General features: G+C 36.4%; 2 long non-coding RNA genes across 5 annotated transcripts in view; both read right to left on the reverse strand.

Moving 5' to 3' along the window:
* LOC150011211 (uncharacterized) overlaps nt 1-10,708 on the reverse strand; it is a 112,179-nt gene extending 101,471 nt beyond the window's left edge. For all 4 annotated transcript variants that reach the window (XR_016510649.1, XR_016510651.1, XR_016510650.1 and 1 more), the window contains exon 1: nt 10,555-10,708. This is a non-coding gene — a long non-coding RNA (uncharacterized LOC150011211). The remainder of the gene's footprint in view (nt 1-10,554) is intronic.
* A 1,023-nt stretch (nt 10,709-11,731) lies between these two features.
* On the reverse strand, nt 11,732-14,009 carry LOC150011213 (uncharacterized). The gene is made up of 4 exons (XR_016510653.1): nt 13,859-14,009; nt 13,151-13,259; nt 12,434-12,628; nt 11,732-11,894 (listed from the first exon to the last, which is right to left on the reverse strand). It is a non-coding gene; the product is annotated as an uncharacterized LOC150011213 (long non-coding RNA).
* Nucleotides 14,010-14,448: the final 439 nt, after the last annotated feature.

Consider the following 14,448-nt stretch of genomic DNA (forward strand, 5'->3'; position numbering starts at 1 on the left):
CTGTTCACTGAAAATTAATGATGGGAAAAATCCAGGTAAGAAAAGAAATTTATCATGATTTTCAATTCATATGTCTATCATGTTGAACACAAAGACCACTTGTACAATTAACTAAATATGTAATAAAGGGAAGGGATCTTAAAGTTATTTTATAAATTCATATTTGTATAATTAACAAGATAGCTTGATAATCAATACATTCTTGTCCATTATATTATATATAAGACCTTATGTTGTTATGTATGTTGATATTTTTCAGTCTACCTATCTGACTTATATATTAAGAATATAACATACCATTAAATGCACTTACAATAGATACAATGGCTACTTTTATTAAAATAAATCTTTTCTTCATAAAATAACTTCTTCATACATGGCAGTCAATAATATTTTAAATGGTTCACACCTTTATGTATTAAATTTATTGTGTATTTATACACTTGGAAATGTATAAGAAAATAAACAGCTTTTCATGTACCTAAATCTGACAATGTTTTCTTCCCATTCCATCTGAAAATTCACAAAGCAAATTTTGATTTGTTTTTGCAAGAAAAGCTATGTCACTAGATATTTTCATAAATTCACTTTAAACACCTTGTCATGGCAAGGTGATATATAAAAACTTAAATTCAGCTTTGAGAATTTTAAATTATACTAAAGCCTCCAAAAGAATAAAAGTAAAAGTGATCTGAACGAAACATAAGCCCCCTGTACATTATCCACCCCATCATCAATATGCATCAGTTACTACGCACATCTTGTCAGTTAATGGATAAGAAGAATGACAGAGTTAGTAATACGTGTTATTGTTATCATATATATTTATAATTTCATGAAAGAAACCGTTGGCAATTCACAGTGAGAAGCCTGATGTATTCATTGCTGCCGAAAAGAAGTGTTACTCTCAGTTTTCACTGTAAACCTTCTCAGTCTTTGTTGTCACGTCTACGCATCTGCTACAATACAGCAGAAGAAATCTAAACACAGCCCTATGCATCTGTCAAGTTTTGTTTCGACTTTTGTGAAAACCTATTCTTTGCAAGCAGTCATTCACTTGAAAAGATTTGCATTCATCACTGATTATCTGATTAGTAAGTTATATTCTTAACTCAGAATTGTTTCTATGCAAAAACAATTGCTTCTATGCTTACACCATAATAATAGGAGTTAAGTATTAATATTTTAAAATTTCTTTAGGAATACCTTAAGGGAATTACATTGATTTTGCCTTAGACACCTCTAAATAATTTGCATACATCTGACAACCATATTTCACCTATTCCAAAATATAAATCCCAGAGAGAAAATGAGAGCGTAGTATTTTCCAATTAAAATACTTGATAGGCCCTCAACAGCAAAATGAAATAAAAGTGAACATAATATGAAGATTAAATGCAAGGGTCTCAACAGTGGTGAGCAAGGTCCACAGGAAGGTAATCTTTCTTATATTACTTCCTTTACCATTTCTTTCTCTAATCATAGGGAGTAGGCCCAAGCAACATTTTCCATGTTATCAAAGGGTGGAACTCAATATAGCAATAAGTGAAGAGAAATCACTCATTTCCACTACCCTAATATCCTGGATATAGAACATATTAAAGTCCAAAACTATATGCATTAGAATATACAAGACTTGGTGAAAATAAATGTGACTCCTTTTAACAAAAGTAATTTTTTCTAAGAACTGTACTTATGTTTCTAAAAAGAAAAACACAATACTCATGTTCTTCCACTATTGGTAATTTAAAAAAGTTAAAGATAAAAAACTGAGGTTTTATGATCTCACACCCCTTACAATTGTATGCTAAACAGAGTTTATTCTTGCATTCTACTTTATTAATTATTGTATTATTTTCCATATAAACAACTGTAAACCTACTTTTAGTTTTCCACTGCTCTGAGATCCCAGGGGTATATACTCCAGTCTTTATATTTTGGGCTTTAGCCAACAGGTCTGCTCTGTTATGACATTTAATCTTATCTCTCATGTTTGCTCAATATTTTCTCCCACTCCATCCTATCTCTGGACTCCAACCTCTGCCCAGTTTCAGCCTCTATTCAGTCCTGGATAGCTGCATTGGTGCTTCAGTTTCCAACCAAAACCTTACTCCCTGAAGAAATTTTCTCAGACACCCCAAGACTTGGCTAGATCCTTGTTAGCTATACATCCATTGTGTCCTTTACTTACCTTGTTGTCACATATTTCACATGAGATGAACATCTGCTTCCCCGTCTAGGACAGAACAGGAGGGAATGCTTCTCATTCCCTATAGTGTCTCCAATCCCTAGAAAAATTATGCCGGCACATGTAAAGGCATGATGCCAAGTTCTTGGTTTTGTTTTTAAAAATAGTGCTTTCAGTGTATCAGTCTATCTTAACAAATAAACAGTGACTGACATGTTTTGAGCACTTACTGTCAAGTTCTTCACGCATTCAGCTGTCTTGACTCATAGTCAGAACTGCAGGACCATAGACAGGTATTGAGTGTATGGACGAAAATAGGACACTGGGATGTACACTTGACACTTTCTTGACATGTATAGGAATGTGCTACATTCACACTTCAGCTGACATTTACTGTAGTTCTGGCACTCCTCATCCATGACCCTTAAATATTGTGTGGCCCCACCCAAGGTCTAGTTTGTAGCCAGGAGTTGTCAGGCAGCCTATTAGGTTCTCTTGGGCTCTTCCCCTCCCACCCCCCCGCTTTTTTAGCATTATCTTTTTCCTTTTAGGCCTTGTCTAGTAAAAAAGATGAGTTAGCAAGGCATGGTTATAGCCTTTATTCTTTAAAGAGCTTATTTACTTTTTAAATAAGCACCACACTTCTCCCCTAGAATTCTAAAAATGAAGGTGTTTAAAAACATCCTCTAATCTTCCTATGGATTATTTACTCATTTTCTTTAAAAAAAAAAAAAAAAAGGTTCTATTTTGTCAAGGTTCCCATAACAAAAAATTGAATAAGTATAAGCTTATAGTTTTCAATTAAATGCTATCTTAGGTATGCCTTGTCTTGTATATCCTTGAAAGCAAGGCTAATGTCCTAGTTAGTAGTTAGGAGCTTATTAACTACTAATGGGTTTTATCATAGGAAAAGAAGAAAATAAAAATTCTTAGCAGATGCTAAGTTTTTGAAACTAGGAGGAAGCTGCTGGCAATCAATATGGCAAAAAGTCAGTAAGGAGATATGGAAAGTACAAACAAAATTTTGCTTTTAACCACTCAAACTTTTAACTGTTGGAAGAACGTGATGTGCAGAAGCAGAGAAACAATATGATATATTCCATCAAAACAGTACTTCCCTGGGGTACTGAATGAAAGACCCCTCCCCCCCCAAAAAAAGAAAAAAATCAGGTCATGAATGAAAAGAGCCGAAGAAAAGCCATGTTGTACAAAAACTTAATACAAAAATATTAATACAAGTATTTACCACTACTAAATTTAAAACTCCTATTTAATTTCCCAGATCTAGGCTTCATGTCGCTGACTTTGTGAAGCACTTTCTGACTCCACAGCCTGAGTTTGTCACTTGCTCTACATTCAAAGGCCAGTCAGTCCCTTTGTTTATAATGGCAGTGCTAACGTGCTCTAAATCTATATCTCTGTCCCTTTACCTCCCCAACCAGGCTGGAAACTCTTTGAAGGTGGAACCAAGGTGCTGCAATTGTTTCTCCAAGATTGAGCAATCTCCCACAAGACCAGTCACATAGTGGGTCCTCCATAGATGAATGGTCAAGGTATGAAATTTGTGTAAGAGATTCGATGCCAAGGCAGGGCGTTGCTTAAGAACACAATGGAGCTTCATTTGAATTTCAGGTATGCAGGTTGCCAATGTCATCGTCAGCACAGGGCTCCATGATAAGGACGAACACGGATCTTGTGCACTTTCTGCCACTATTTTTACCTCTACTGAACACAGAGAAAGGTCCATATTAATAAAACTGTAACACTTGTAATGCAATGATTGGTCCAAACAGATCCTCTACTCTAGCACCTATTCCTTGAAGTTAAAGCCCAGTTAAGATTAACCATAATGGGCACAGATGCCATATAAATACAGTGTTCCTAACAGCAGGGCTGTGCATGAAGGGTTCGGCCAGGAATCAGGCAAACACTAAGTTTGGTTTAGAAATCTGGGTATGATGTTGTTAAATAAAGTTCAAAAATAGCAACTCTACATTTTCTGTTTATTAAGCTCTTTTCTCTCATTTATTTCCTGCAGACACTTCCACAGATGGATGTGGAGATGAGAGCCTGCTACACACCATGTTTTCCTCTGGGAAACACATGTTTTCTATTTTTCATGGCCATTCTATTTTAAGATTTGCTTTCAGAAATATCGAAAAAGGAACCATCATGAAGCTAACTTACTCTGCTCAGCAAGAAGAAGTGGGTGACAAGCATTTTTCTAGCCACTGGGGAAACTAACCAGAAACGTTTGCTTTGCTGGCTTTGTTATCATGTTTCTTTTCATTTCTTTAACCTACTTGGATACAGGAGGAGAGACTATTAATTAATCAACACAACAATGAGCCTGTCCTCTGGAGAGAGAGTGATATACTTGCAATATATTGGTATCTCTATTCTATCAAATAAGCTAATTTACAATGGTCCACATTTCTCGGTTATGTTGGTTATAAGAGGATAGGCCTTCAAATAATAAATGTCTTCCATCCAAGATTAATTTAATTCCTGTTGGTATATTGTTAAGACATTCTATTTAACTTCGGTGAGATTAAAAAAATGCAAAAATAGAGGCCATGACTTTCAATATTTAATTGTGTTTTAGTATATCGCCAACCTGAGAATTATTCAAGGTCTTACTGGTAAATGTTGAAGTGAAATCTATGGCCATAAGACTTCTATTAATGAGTGAAGAAACTGCCTTATCTTCACATCCCAAAGGTCTAGAGCTGTGCACCTCAAAGCATTTTCCATGCACTGGCTCTGGAGCAAGCGGTTTTGTTATTGGGCCGTCATAAGACAAGCCAGAAAGCGGGAGAAAGTATTTAAAAGCATCTATAGTAACGTGTCAGAGGAATTTTACGTTTGTTGAATCTAATAAGAAATCGTTGAGTTTGTGTTTTATATATCTCTTTTAATTATATTTTTCCAGCAATTCAATTTTATTTTATTTTATGAAAATATCAATCCGCAACATGTAAATTAAGAGGGGTAGAAAGGTCCTTTTCTGAGCTTTGGAGCACTCGGAATGACAGTGTGGCCTAGTGTGCAGCGTCAGGCCAGCCCGTATGGGATCCCAGCTCCTCCACACAGAGCCCTGGGGACAAGTTACTTAAACCCTCTGTGTCCCCATTGTTTCATGTGCAGAATGCACAGAATGCTATCTAAATTTCAGGATCTTTAAGAAGACCCAGAAAACACTGGTTTTGGTCTCAACTATAAAATGGACAGACTACAGGTGTCGCGAAGTTGTAAGGATTAGACGATTGGGTAAAGCTTGCAGCTCAGTGCACATTGGGTGTTTGGTAGAAACCCAAAGTTAGCAGTTATTAGTATTTTTTACTGTCTTGTACATAGGAGATACTAGAAAAATACTAGCTTTTATTGTTTTACCCTTGGGTAAAGGATGCTGAAAACATTATGCTTCATGGTCCAAGTCCAAACTTTATTTTTAAAAGATTTTATTTATTTTCAGAGAGAGGGGAAGGGAAGGAGAAAAAGAGGGAGAGAAACATCAGTGTGTGGTTGCCTCTTGCACACCCCCAACTGGGGACCTGACCTGCAACCCAGGCATGTGACCTGTCTGGAAATTGAACCGGCGGCCCTTTGGTTTACAGGACAGCAATCAATTGCCGGAGCCTAGTCCAAACTTCAGAGTGACCTGGGAACATCTCAGCCTGGTCATGCCACATACAACTGCTCTACAGAATGACCTGGGTCCTTTGAGAGGCTCTTGGTGCATCTGACCCATCGTTATGGGCCTCCTGTTTACCAGCAGATGTTTCTGAGAATATTCTCTTCTGGGCTGTCTCTGCATTAAAGGATATCATGCTGGCAGAGGGGACTGACAGTGATGTTATCAGAAGGCACACAGTAGTTATTTCAGGTAGTGAAAGACAATGTCAGAGATATAATCCTCTCTCTTCTTCCACAAACTACTAAACATAACATGTCTTCATGCTCTGTCTTAAAAAATTATTGCTTGAGGGAGAAGTTATGATGAGTAAAAAGAAGACCAAAATGCTTCTCATCACTTTTGAGTTTACAAGACACTGATTTGTTTTTTACAACACGATGGCTGACCCTTTTATTCCTACTTCATTGACAAACCCAGGCTGAGAAATTACAGAAATTTTCCCAGCATGTATTGCTGGTGAAGCCACCTTCAACTTGAACCCAAGTCCTTCAAATCCTCAAACCTGTGCATAGAAAATAGAGGTGAAGAAGAGTTACATAAAAAAAGATGATTTCAGGAGAATGTCTCAGCGTAATAGTTTGATGTATAAAAACTTTAAATCATGAATACAGGCCTTTGTAAAAGAAATACAATGGGCAACCAAGAATGAATATATGGATGAGATGTGGGTAGAAGAAAAATGGATGTATATCCAAAAATAAAGAAGAGTATTAGGAAAAATTTTTCAAAGGAATACAGCTTGTGGTCTCAGGCATAACGAGATTCAAAAACCCACAGACACAAATGAAAAAAAAAAGAAAAATGGAAAAGCTGACAGTCATTCCTTAATGGCCCCGGGGTTAGAGAGAAAGAGGCAGCCTTTGAGGATGTCAGACAACCCCCAGGAGAGCCCCAGCGGGTACCTTCAGCAGCAGGAACTCACCTCACCCTTGGCCTAGTTAACCATTCCCACTCGGGGGACATCTCCAGAAGGCAAGGAAAAATCACACTGGCAAACCAGTTTCTCCAGCTGCTGCCAGCTGCCTGCCGTCTCATCAACCCAGTATTTGATCTTTGATAAGAGGTCAGTGACCTTTCAAAGGCAACACCTCAAAGGTTCTCAGTCACCTAGACCTCTGTGGGGATAAATTTTAGGTCCTTACTTGAAAGAAGGTTTTACTAGGAAAGAGAAGATGAGAGGCAGGGCTCCGGGCATCGGAAGGGAGTGAGGAGAGAATGCACCTATTCCATGAAAGCTGGTCATGCTGGAGGCAGACTTCTTCCCCTTTGCACAATTTTGCCTAACAGTGGCCATCATTCTGTGATCAATGCATCATACAGAAAGATTGTGTGCATGGGGTAGGTGTGTCTCTGCAGACACACAGTAAGCAACAGTAATGCTAACTGAAGATCATTGCTAATGTTTTTTGATCTCTGAATATATGCCAAGCACTGTGTGATCCACGATTGCATTTAATCTTTACCGTATTTCAGCTGGGTTGGTATATTACTTTCCTCATTTAATAACTGAAGAAGCAGGTTTAGAAATTAATTTTTCTACTGTTAGGAAGTGGTCAAAACTCAAGCCAGTCATTCCAGTTCCGATTAAACCACTACATTTGTGAACTAAACTTAAGCTGCAATGTTTCTGTCATAACACACACACACACAAACACACACACTATTTTGGACCCTGTAGCAAAGAATCCAGAGCTTCTTCTCCACTTAGTTTTTAATCTCCTGGTTTAACATACACAAGTACATGAAACTGGACTAAGAAGAAAAAAAAGCAGCATTTCATCATCAGAAAAGTTGGCAAACAAGGGAGGGAAAAGTGAAAACATAAAGATATAAATATTAAGTGTAGAACGCTCATCAAAAGTAGAAGTGGAAATAAGAATTTTCTGTACCTCTAAAACACAATGAAAATGTAACCCTCTAAACCTTGAAGGAATTGCTTTAAGTTCAACAAAAATTTACAACTTTGATGAGGCTTTCTGCTAAGTTCTGACAATGGTCATATAAAATCTGTGAGCAGAAAAATGTGCACAGTATCAAGTTATTATGGCATTTTACAATCACCTATCAATTCATCAGCTTCACACCTTGTGTATCTCTATTTGGTGCTTTTTCAGACTTAGATAAAAGTGTCTGGGCTCTGAGAGAATGTTGGAGAGGGGTAAAATAGTGCTTAGCACAAAGCAGAAGATCAATAAATGTTCTCTGAATAAGTAATAAAAGGGCAAGCATGGCCCACTCATCTCAAATACCAGATTTACTCCAAGGTAAGGAAGTTAAAACATTTTTTTTATAACAAAACCATCACAATGCATAATCGAACAGAATATAAAATCTCAGTGAAATTCTAAGCTAAAACCCAATGCTCCAAATTATAAATCGCCTTGCTTTGGTACTCACTTAATCCAAAAAAATACCAGGTCCCCAAACCCTTAGGAAGCCCTGTTCTCGCCACCATTTTTAGTACTTAGCAGAAATATTTGGATAAGTATATGCATATGAACATGTGGATGCATGTATTTATCCTGGATTATGGACCTCTGACCTTCTTATATTAAAATGAATCTATTTAAAGGACTGCTTTGTTTTTTTTTTGTTTTGTTTTGTTTTTTTTATGTCATCTTAGCGAGAAACAGCACACCCTTTCTTTTAGCTTATTAACAGATAGCATAGTGGGTCCCTGAGAACAAGAGTAGCTAAGGGGTGATTAACTCCTTCCCTTTCTCCTCTCCATGACAATTATGCTATGATTCACATTTCATGCTATTATTTGAACCAAAAACAAAAGAAGGACATTTTGTTCTCCAGTGTTTTTTATTTAACATATTAGGGAAAAAAAAGCCAAAATATAATCCTTGTCTCCCACCCTTTTACCTCTTGGCCCAAACCACGACTCTCTCGAGAAATGGTTTTGAAAACCAGGCAGCGCCAATGCAGCAAACATTACATCTCGGGCTCTCAGACAATGAGGAGGTCATTTAGTGCACTGAAGGGCAGCGTGGGTGGCCATGTCGAGTGTCCAAAAGAATCTGGGTATGTCCACGCAGTGCTGAGTTAGTCAAGCAGAGAAGTACATGGGAACTTTGAAATGTTTTGAATGTATTGGTCCTGAACTTTTCTATAGAAAATAAATGAGTATCACAGATCTGTCGTGGATCCCCAAGGACATTTATAAATAAAAAATCTGTGTCAACTTGAGAGCAAAATAGTCAAAGAATTTATCTGACGGCTAACACAGAAGGAACCTCATATTTTTGAAAAGATTCCAGGTACAATCATGACACTGTTGATCATTCTACTTTTTCCTTTTTTTTTTTTTTTTTTGCTAAAACTTCTAAAAAAAGTTATTTTATTTTCACATGACACCCTATGGTAACTTTTGATCCAACCTGATAAGATACACCCATAGAATGGGCCTAGAATGTAAAACAAAACAAACTAGGGTAGACTCCAAAGTAAGAAGATGAATGTCAAGGCTCTAAGCTCTAGTGAAGAAGAGACTTGGTAAAATTTATGTCAGTATATGGCATGCAGGAACTGGCTGAGGAATATTTAGATTTATCTATAAAATGAGCTTAATATTATCACTATAATCTGACACGTCTCAGCAATTTAGTTTTCCCACCTTAAATGTACATTACATTTATCTCTCCTAGGTGACTCTTGTATAGTCCTCTTAAGCTTCCTAAAAATATATTCAGTATGAGTGCAAACTGACATTATTCATCCCAATTTCACCACTTGCAAGGAAATCCCCCTCAGGAGACAATTCTGCAGCCTGCTTCTGCTCAACAAAGAAGGGCTGACACCTTTCCTCACCCTTTCTGCTCCCTCAGCTCTCATCACAAGGACATGAGAGAAAGGCATCAGACACGTCAAGGTGACAGGTCAAAAGGTCAAGGATCAATACAGTGATGTGCTTTGTTTGCTTGATTAAATGAGCTTCATAAAATATTTAAGGAAGTTTGTACTTACCACTTATGAAATAGTCATCAAATTAACAGAACACAGTGAAATAAAAAATTGGACAGATTTGTGCAGAAAAATAAAACTAGACCACCTTTCTTACTTTACGCTCAAGAATAAATTCAAAATGGATTAAAGACTTAAATGATAGACTTGAAACCATAAAAATTCTAGAAGCAAATCTAGGCAGTAAAATTTCGGACATCACTCGTAGCAATATTTTATATGATATATAAAGGGAAACAATGAAAAAAATAAATAAATGGGACTACATCGAGCTAAAAAAATGTCTCGTTTTAATAGAAGTAAACAATAGCATGTAAATGTACTGTTTGAGGAACCCCAGAAATCCCTATATTTCATGGGCATTTTCACTTTGCACGTTTAGTTTCTGGTAACCCAGGAGGTTATGAAAACTATCTGGGATTCTTGTGCTGCATTGTATATAGGCACTGGCAAAAAGGTACTAGATAAAATGCTGGGTAGAAGGAGACACGCATTTGTGTGGACAAAATCCACCACAGTTAATCCTTGAAAGTGAAATTTCTGCACCCTATCATTAAGAGTTACTGGGTGTTTGATTAAATACCCCAGGCATTTGGTCCTCAACCTATTTTCGTTTCTTCCCCCCAACTGGCAAACAAGAGAAATTAGACCAAGACCCTGCAGAAACAAATGGTGTACTTTAATACAGAAATGCTTTTACCTGCCATGCCTGCTGTGACCGAAATGGACCGGGCTTTCACGATGTTAGTCAGCTTAACTCGCAGTTGGTGGCACTGGAAAATGTAGCCATGCGGCCTTATTGCTCTGTTTCTGTCCTTTAACTGCCAACTGGAATACAATAGAGCGTCAAAGGGAAACAAAAGAGAGATGGACCCAGAAAGAACCTAGAGGATGACAACAGAGCATGCAAAAAAAAAAAGAAGAATATGGTAATGAATCCAAGACACTGTGCTGGCCAAATGTGGCCTCCCAGACTATTGTCACATTTAAGATAATTATGCTTCAATTAATTGCCACTTTCGCCACAGAAATTCACAATATTTTACAGACCACAAATTATCTAGTAGACATTTGTCTTTGTAACATTTTAGGAAAAGTCACGTGATGGGTTTAATCCAAAGAGAGAACAGCTATTATCATGTTACTCAGACACAGATAAAATATAATTTATATATTGTGGGAAATTTTGGTGTAAACATAAACAATGTGGAAAACACTTGCATTTTTGGAGTACGTGGACAGCACCTGACCACTCTGATGCATTATAGTATATGTACCAAATAAAGAGGGCTACATACTTAATATCCTCAAACTGAATCTACAGGCACCTGGAGCTTTCCTTATGTCCAGCTCCTTACTTGTCTCTTCATTGTCTTTTGTATGTATTTTTTTCCCCTCAGGCAGATGTTATATTATTACAACAGTAAAAATAAGGCTGCCACTTACCACAACATTTTTATTTCCCATTTTAACTTTACAGCACTTTAAAGTATGCCATTGTCTTGGGTTTGTTCACGTTTAAATATTCACACATCAACAGTTAAACCTTATCCAAAATTAGAGAATAGTATGCCTTTCCCTCCCATAACAATTATAATGTACATAATTTATTTTTATTTAAATATGTTGCATGCTTAATGAGTCATGATTTTCTAAGCTGGAAAGGATGAAAAATAGTAAAATAGTGTAATTAATACACAAAGAAAATACATTAAATAGCTTGGTTTTAAATACCTCAAATTGGCATTTATATTTTAGATTTCTGTGTCAAGTGGCTAAATAAAAACTTTCTTGGGGCTGGGATAATGACAAATAAAATCAACTGTAATCTCATTTTATGGGACATGATAAAATCTCACCTCATCAGATGTTGTATCCAGAATGTTGCATTTTCCCTGTTATTTTATTATTAATGCAGTAGCAGCATTCAAATAGTCTTCCTTACAGGACATTGTCTTTGAAGATAATCAGCATTAAGGTATTAACTAGATGATCCAAAATTAGAGTATAAATTGTCAGGTTGTTGTTGGTTCAGCCAGTCTAAAAATTTAGAATAAGGAAAAAACGAGTAAGAATTTTCCACTTGCTAGCAATAAGAAAAAAAAAATGATAGTAAGGCAATTTTATATATTGCCATGAACTTGCTGGCATTTTATATTTTAATTTTCTCAGAATCAATTTTTGATTCCACAAAATATTAAAACTCAAATTATATCTACCTCCAGGCTTAGCAAACTGGTAATTTGGTAATTTTCTACATTGAGACCTGAATTATCTTTCCTGATCACATACTCTGCTCAAATTCAATATAAAAATGACCAATTTACCACCTCACTTAACACGAGGAAGACAATACTACAGAATGTGGGTCCCAGGGTAGAACAACCAAATGCTACCTGGGGACAGATGAACGTGCTAGAGCGTGCGTGAGTAACTTAAATTGTTCCAATTATTCTTTTACTTATAAAACGATCTCTATACTCCCCATTATGAGTTCCAAACACATACACTTCGAAGCAAAAGCCATTAGCACACGTCATTTTCTACTGCCAGAAGCCGGCACACAATAAATCTCTTACCTTGTAAAGATGGAACAGCAGAGGGCTCATAATAGAATGAGTGATGCATAAAATGTTCTTCAGCTTACTTCCCCTGGGATTTATCCTTCCAAACCTAGGAGCACCATCTGCCTGCATGGATGGAATGCTAAGCAATGCGGTAAAACAACCGATGTGTTAGGTATAGCTTTGCAACTTTGCAAAATCTCGAAGAAACTGTAAAATATGTAAACAATTAAGGAAGTATGTGTCTAAATATTCTGGAACAAATTAGCTAGAAAAACATACTGTTTAAATAAGGAAGATTAGGGATAGGCTCATATTTTAAAATATGATTATGTAAATAATACGCTTTTTCTTAGAAGCTGAAGGACTATTGCACTCTTGGTTATAGGTTTAAGGGAGAGACTGTTTTATACTGTGTAACACAAGTATATCGTAAGAAAATCACTGGATCTGAATTACAGATAAAATGTTGGACAAATAGTTCTATTTTTTTTTTAGTTCATTTTTTTTCTTCAGAAGTACTCAAAGGACTAAAGAAAATAAGTAAATCTAAGAGAAAAATATGACAAAAATTCTCATTCCATTTCCTCATTTAATTTTTTGAAAAAATGGTCACTATTTTTTTTGAAGGCAGAGTTTCAAAAAAGACTTGTTTCCAAGTTTAAATTTAGCTTCTATTCCATGTGTCATATTTCTTTAGGCATGAGAAGGAAAATCAATGCTCCTACTCACCTTGGTAAGAATTTCAGTGCCAAGTCTCCATGGTTCTACGGGATCCAATAATCCGTGGCTCAGTATTGATTTTTCTATGACACCTGTAGAAACAGCCTCTCCTTCCTTTCTAACAAAATATAGCAACAAAAATAGTGTAGTTTCTGAATGAATTAGAAAGAGGCTATTAAGTACAATTTCATCCTGTAAGAAAATGTGGTTGACATTTTCTGAAAAAAAAAAAGATACCTTAGCTTGATTTTTCTGAGCCATTTAACTACTTTTTAAAGACAATGTAAACATATATATTTTAAAGATAACTTGAACATAGTTTCCTTGAGTAATTTGCAGCTAACTCATAAATTACCAATAGCATTTCTTTTTCTAAGGAAATCGACAAGTTGTAAATAAAGCCTGTGAAACGTCAATTTTCAATGTTTAGATTAGCTCCAAAATTGTTTTGACTATGAAAAACCACAATTGTGCTTTTCAAGGCAGTGGAGTAAAGTGTAGCAAATCCTAGGAGAGAGGGTAGGTTAACCTTTTGTGGGTATTTTATAGCATTAAATGAGTTGGGAGAACAGGCAAAGCCACAATTCTTCCCACTTTCCTTGACAAATATAAATGCAAAACAAACAAACTAAACTAAACTGAAACTAAACTAAAACTAAAATAAATAACAAGAGCAACAAAACCCCGAGTATTCCGTTTCCAGCATTCTTCACACACCTGATTTAAACCTCAAAGGTACTTGTTTCACCCTGGGCAGACTTCCCTGGGCAAGTCTGATTTTGTTCCCTGCAGCCATTCAGCACTGAGTGGAGTAACTACAGTTGTCAACCCACTCCGTCACTCACCGCAGCAGCCTGAGAATCTGCAAAATAAAATTGCTGGGTTAAAAAAAAAAAAAGGCTTTTACCTTGGCTTTCTTAGTAAAATCCTAGAGGAGAAAACACAAAGCAGGTTGTTTCCCACAATATATGTGACATCTTGGTTAAAAGTGACAAGGCCACGCTGCACTCTGACAGGTGTAGTGTTAAGACCTGACAGATATAAACTTGCAAGAACAACCTCCCTGTCACAGACATTTAAGCTCATGTTAAAACCTTGATTTGATAGACCCTTGATTACCTTGTGCAACTGTGAGTGCTACTGCCTTTCAAGTTCATTATAAATTATGCTATTCTTCACATTACTGTCAATTTAAGGTCCCGTTTTACTAAAAAGAAGGCATTTTAACCGCTCATCAAACCTGGATGCATTTTTTGAGTTAAAGATTTAGAGCAATCCAACCTTCAGCTCTCAAAGGAGAAGTTCCA

The sequence above is a fragment of the Furipterus horrens genome, unplaced genomic scaffold (assembly GCF_987537825.1).
Source record: "Furipterus horrens unplaced genomic scaffold, mFurHor1.1.pri manual_scaffold_4, whole genome shotgun sequence".
Lineage (NCBI taxonomy): Eukaryota > Metazoa > Chordata > Mammalia > Chiroptera > Furipteridae > Furipterus > Furipterus horrens.